Raw genomic sequence first — 6,130 nt, 5'->3', positions numbered from 1 at the left:
TAACAAGACTATAGCAATATATTACAAAGATAATACATTATAACCTGGTGGGATTTATACCAGTAAGGCAAGACTGGTTCAATATTAGGAAAACTATAAGCATAATTGACCATATTAATAATGAAAATAACAAAATAACATAGTTATCTCAATAGATACAGAAAAAGCTTTTGACAAAATATAACACCCATTCCTATTAAAAACACCAGGAAGGAATAAATGGTGTTTTTCTTAAAATAATAAATAGTATCTAAAACCAAGAGTAATTATCTGTAATGGAAATAAACTAGAAGCCTTCCCAATAAGATAGGGGTGAAGCAAGAATGAACATTATCACCACTATTGTTCATTATTGTATTGGAAATGCTAGCAACAGCAATGAAGAAAAAGAAATTGATATAAAAATGAAAATGAGGAAACAAATTTATCACTCTTTACAGATGATATGATGGTATACTTTGTTGTTTTTTAGTCATTTTTCAGTCATATCCAATGCTTTGTGACCCTTTTGGGGTTTTCTTGGCAAAGATACTAGAGTGGTCTGCCATTTCCTTCTCTGGCTGCTTTTACAGATGAGGAAACTGAGGCAAGCAGGATTAAGCGACTTGCACAGAGTCACACAGCTAGGAAGTATTTGACACTGGATTTGAACTCTGGGTCTTCCTGACTCCAGGCCCAGTGCTCTATCCATTGTGCCACCTAGCTGCCCTGATGGTATACTTAGAGAACCCTAGAGAATCAACTAAAAAACCAGTTGAAATAATTGACAACTTTAGCAAAGTTGCAAGATATAAAATAAGCCCACATAAATCATCAGGATTTCTATACTACCAACAAAACATAGCAGGAAGAGAAAGAGAAATTCCATTTAAAATACGGCAAGATATCCCCTACTTTCCACTTATTTGATCAAAGACAAATCTAAGGACTATAGGAACACAATTACAAAACACATTTCACACAAATACTAATTGCTTATGGGTAGGCCAAGCCAATATAATAAAAATGACAATTCTACCTAAAATTAATTTACTTATTCAATGCCATATCAATCACATGACCAAAGAATTATTTTATAGATCTAGAAAAAATAGTAACAAAATTCATCTGGAAGAATAAAATGTTAAGAATATCAAAGGAATCAATAAAAAAAAAACATGAAGGAAGGCAGTACCAAATTTCCAACTATACTACAAAGCGGTAACCATCAAAACAATCTGGTCCTGCTAAGAAATAGAATGGTGGAGCAGTAGAATAGATTAGGTAAACAAAACTTAGTAGGAAATGACCATAGTAATTTAGTGTTTGATAAAGATCCAACCTTTTGGGACAAGAACTCACTATCTGACAAAAATTGGTTGGAAAACTGGAAAGCAGTTTGGCAAAAATTAGGTGTAGACCTACATCTTACATCATATACCAAGATAAGGTCAAAATGTGGACATGATTTAGACATAAAGAGTGATATCATAAGCAAATTAAAGGAGCATGGAATAGTTTACCTGGATGTATTTATGACCAAAAAAGAGACAGAGAGCATTACAGGATTTAATGTGGATAATTTTGATTACATTAAATTGAAAGGGCTTTGCACAAGCAAAACCAATGCAGCCAAGATTAGAAGGAAAGCAGGGATGGGGGAGGGGGAGATTTGCAGCAAGTTTCTCAGATAAAGTCCTCATTTCTCAAATATGTAGAGAATTGAGTCAAATTTATAAAAATAAGAGCCATTCCCTAGTTGATAGTCAAAGGATATGAAAAGGCATTTTTGAGAAGGAAAAATTAAAGCTATCTATAATCATATAAAATCATATAAAAAATGGCACTCATCCAGGTGGTGCCATGTTCAGCTCCAGTGCCAAAATCGTGAAGCCCAATGGCGAAAAGCCAGGTGAGTTCGAGTCTGGCATTTCATATACTCGATTGGAGTTAGAGATGAACTCTGACTTAAAGGATCAGTTAAGAAAGCTGAATATCACAGCAGCTAAGGAAGTTGAAGTTGGTGGTGGCAGAAAAGCTATCATCATTTTTGTTCCAGTTCTTCAACTAAAGTCTTGTCAGAAGATCCAAGTATGACTAATTGGTGAATTGGAGAAAAAATTCAGTGGCAAACATGTGGTCTTTATTGCTCAGAGGAGAATTCTTCCTAAGCCAACAAGAAAAAGCCATACAAAAAATAAGCAAAAGCATCCCAGGAGCTGTACTCTGACTGCTGTGCATGATGCAATCCTTGAGGAACTTGTCTTTTTAAGTGAAACTGTTGGCAAGAGAATCTGTGTGAAACTAGATGGCAGCAGACTCATAAAGGTCCATTTGGATAAAGCACAGCAGAACAATGTGGAGCACAAAGTAGAAACATTTTCTGGGGTTTATAAGAAGTTGAGAGGCAAAGATGTTAATTTTGAATTCCCAAAGTTCCAGCTGTAAATGCAGAAATGATTAAATAAAGTCCATTGTTCATAAAAAACAAAAAACATGCTCTAAATCACTATTGGTTAGAGAAACACAAATTAAGAATAACTTTGAGGTAACACTTCATATTTACCCAACTGGCTAACATGACAGAATATATTAGGAAGGCAGAATTTATGATTTCAAAGAGAACCTCTTATGTGCCTGAAAGGTTCGGAACCGCAGGATATAAGGAATTCTGTAGGCAGAAGGCAGGAGAACTAAAGCATGTATTTACACTCCACAGTAACAAGCCCACAAACCAGCGTCCCCATTTTGATATTTTGATCAAAAGCTTCCAGGCCCAATAAGTCCGCCTTACAAGAGTAACCAGGAGGCCACAGAGAAGCGAGATGGTATAATGCAAAATTGTATACATGCTTCCCCTCTACAGTAAGAAGATTATCCACTGGCCTCCAGTCCTTGGTCAGCACTCCTCGCTCCACGTGGGTCAGCTCTGCTACCTGCAGCTCAGCTTCAGCTGTAGGTGTCTCTGGCTCCAACCGGAAAAGGAAAAAGGGGTCTTCAAGCTGTCCTCTCCCCTCTTATAGAGTTTTCAATATCCTCAAGCACCACTTGAATGACCAGGGCCAATTGGTTCTTGAGTTAGCCCCTCCCCCTAGCGTAGACCAGGTTAACACCCAGTAGGGCGTGGCTCTGGAGTTAACACCTCCCCTCAGCCAGCCCCATGACTCATCACACAGGAAGTTCTCCACTTCCCGGAAGAGAAGCAGCAGCAACCAGCAGGCTCAATGAGGTAAGCTGAGTCACTCAAGGAAAACAAAGGCCACTCTGGCCACACAGAAAAATAAAATAAATCCTGGAGGGGATGTGGAAAAATAGGGCTACAAATGTACTGCAGGTGAGGTTGTGAACTGGTCCAATCATTCTGGAGAACAATTTGGAACTATGCCCAAAGATCTATAAAACTGTGTATATACCCTTTGATCCAGCAATACCACTACTAGGTCTATATCCCAAAAATTTGATCAAAAGAAAAGGAAAAGACCTATATGTATAAAAATATTTATAGCAGCTCTCTTTGTGGTGGCAAAGAATTAGAAATCGAGGGGATATCCATCAATTGGGGAATGACTGAACAAGTTGTAGCATATAATTGTGATGGAATACTATTGGGCTATAAGAAATGATGAGTGACTTTTTGTGGTGGCAAAGAATTGGAAATAGAGAGGATGCCCATCAAGTGGGGAATGGCTAAACAAGTTGTGATATATAAATATAATGGAATATTATGGTTCCATAAGAAATGATGAGCAGGCAGATTTCAGAAAAACCTGGAAAGACTTACATGAACTGGTGATGACTGAAGTGAGCAGAACCAGAACATTGTACACAGTAACAGCAAGATTGTGTGATAACCAACTTTGATAGACTTCGCTCTTCTCAGCAATGCAATGGTCTAAGAATTCCAAAAGACTCATGATGGGAAATGCTATCTACATCCAGAGAAAGAACTATGGAGTCTAAATGCAGATTGAAGGATACTATTTTCTTTCTTTTTTGTTTTTGTTTTTTCTTTCTCGTGGTTTTTCCCTTTTGTTCTGACTCTTTCACAATATGACTAATGTGGAAATATGTTTAATATGATTGTACATGTATAGCCTATATCAGATTGCATGCTATCTTGGGAAGGAAGGGGGAGAAAGGGAAGGGGAAATTTTAGAACTCAAAATCTTATAAAAGTGAATGTTGAAAACTAAAAATAAACAAGTGAATGAATTTTTAAAAAGAAATGATGAACAAGATAGTTTCAGAAAAACCTGGGATGACTTAATATGAACTGATGCAAAGAGAAGTGAGCAGAATCAGAAGAACATTGTACACAGTAACAAGAATATTGTAAGGATGATCAACTGTGAAAGATTTAACTACTCTGATCAATACAGTGATCCAAGATAATTCTGAAGGACTCATGGTAGAAAATGCTATTCACCTTCAGAGAGATAAATGGTAGAAATTGAATGTAGTTTTTAAAAATTTATTTTTCTTCTTTTTTTAAGCTAATATGGAAATATGTTTTTATGTGATTGATATATTGCTTGCCTTCTCAAAGAGTAGGGAAGTGGCTGCAAGGAGGGAAGGAGAGAATTTGGAACTCAAAAAAATTTTTTTTTTTTGCTTTTTGGCAGGGCAGTTGGGGTTAAGTGACTTGCCCAAGGTCACACAGCTAGTGTAAGTGTCAAGTGTCTGAGGCCGGATTTGAACTCAGGTCCTCCTGACTCCAGGGCCGGTGCTCTACTCACTGCGCCACCTAGCTGCCCCCCCCAAAAATTTTTAACATATAAAAACCTTTAATATTGAACATCAATACCTCCAGCTAAACTTTCTCAGCAGTCAAAAAAATTTTAAAGATACTATTAAAAATAGATTATAAATGAAAAAAATATTTTAAAAAGAAAAGAAATGGAGGTGGGAGTTAGAATGATGTGTGCAAGTAGGCCAGTTTGTTTGGAATGTCAAATAAGGAGAATAAGATGAAGTAAATCTGGAAAAATAGGTTGAAACCAGACTATGAAGGATTTAAAATGTCAAAATAGAGTTTCCATTTTATATTAGAGTCTATAGGGAGTCAGCTACTGAAGCTTCATAAGCAAGGGAATAATTTATCAGACCTATACTTCAGCAGTATTAATTTGGCAATTGTGTAGAGGATGGATTAGAAAGGGGAGAATTTGATGACAGGGAGATCAATTAGGAGGCTATTTTAGTATTCCAAATGAGAAGTGTTGAGGATCTGAACTAAGGTGGCACTCTAAGGAAGAGGGGAATGATTGAAGATGTGTTAATAGAATCACCCAAAACTGGCAACTCCTGGGGCGGCTAGGTGGTGCAGTGAGTAGAGCACTGGCCCTGAAGTCAGGAGGACCTGAGTTCAAATGCGGCCTCAGACACTTGACATACTTAGTAGCTGTGTGACCTTGGGCAAGTCATTTAGCCCCAATTGCCCTGCCTTTCCCCCTCCAAAACAAAAAACAAACAAACAAAAAATTGGCAACTCTTTAGATACAGAGGTTTAGAAAGAAGAAGAGCTATGGACAACTTTGAAATTTTGAATCTGGCTGCCTAGACAAGTGTCCTTGACAGGTAAAGAGAAGTTAGGAAGAAGGGTAAGCTTGGGGTGGGGGGGGGGAGGTGGAGGAGGAAGTTCATTCTATTTACTGTATTAAGAATGAGATGCTGGGGACAGAGCCAAGATGTCAGTTGGAAAGCAGGGACTTGCTTAAGCTCTCCCCCAAATCCCTCCAAATACCTTTAAAAAATGACCCCGAACAAATTCTAGAGCTGTGGAACCCATAAAATAGCAGAGGGAAGCAGGTCTCCAACCCAGGACAGCCTGGATGGTTGCTGGGAAGGGTCTATCACACAGTGCTGGGAGTGGAGCACAGCCCAGTGTGGGCTGCACCAGGACCAATCAGACTGGGTGTCTGGTGGAACAGGCCTGAGGGACATGAATCATTGAGCTGTGGCAGTTACCAGACCTCTCAACCCACAAACACCAAAGACTACGGAGCAGGTTAGTGGGAAAACGGCTAGATCGGGTGAGAGTGGTCTGGCCCCAGCCCTGGGGGCAGTGGAGGTGGCGCCAGCAGCAGCAGGAAGCTCCTGCGGCTGCTTCCAGAGCTCCAGCATCAGCTGCTTCCGGAGTCCCTGGCTTACA

At 38.8% G+C, this 6,130-nt stretch overlaps 1 pseudogene; it reads left to right on the top strand.

Moving 5' to 3' along the window:
• The first annotated feature begins 1,842 nt into the window (after nt 1-1,842).
• On the top strand, nt 1,843-2,467 carry LOC118844514 (annotated as a pseudogene).
• Nucleotides 2,468-6,130: the final 3,663 nt, after the last annotated feature.

Source organism: Trichosurus vulpecula, chromosome 3, assembly GCF_011100635.1.
Source record: "Trichosurus vulpecula isolate mTriVul1 chromosome 3, mTriVul1.pri, whole genome shotgun sequence".
NCBI classification, from domain to species: domain Eukaryota; kingdom Metazoa; phylum Chordata; class Mammalia; order Diprotodontia; family Phalangeridae; genus Trichosurus; species Trichosurus vulpecula.
Note: the sequence above shows the minus strand (reverse complement) of the source record. Positions and strands in the feature narration are given on the sequence as shown.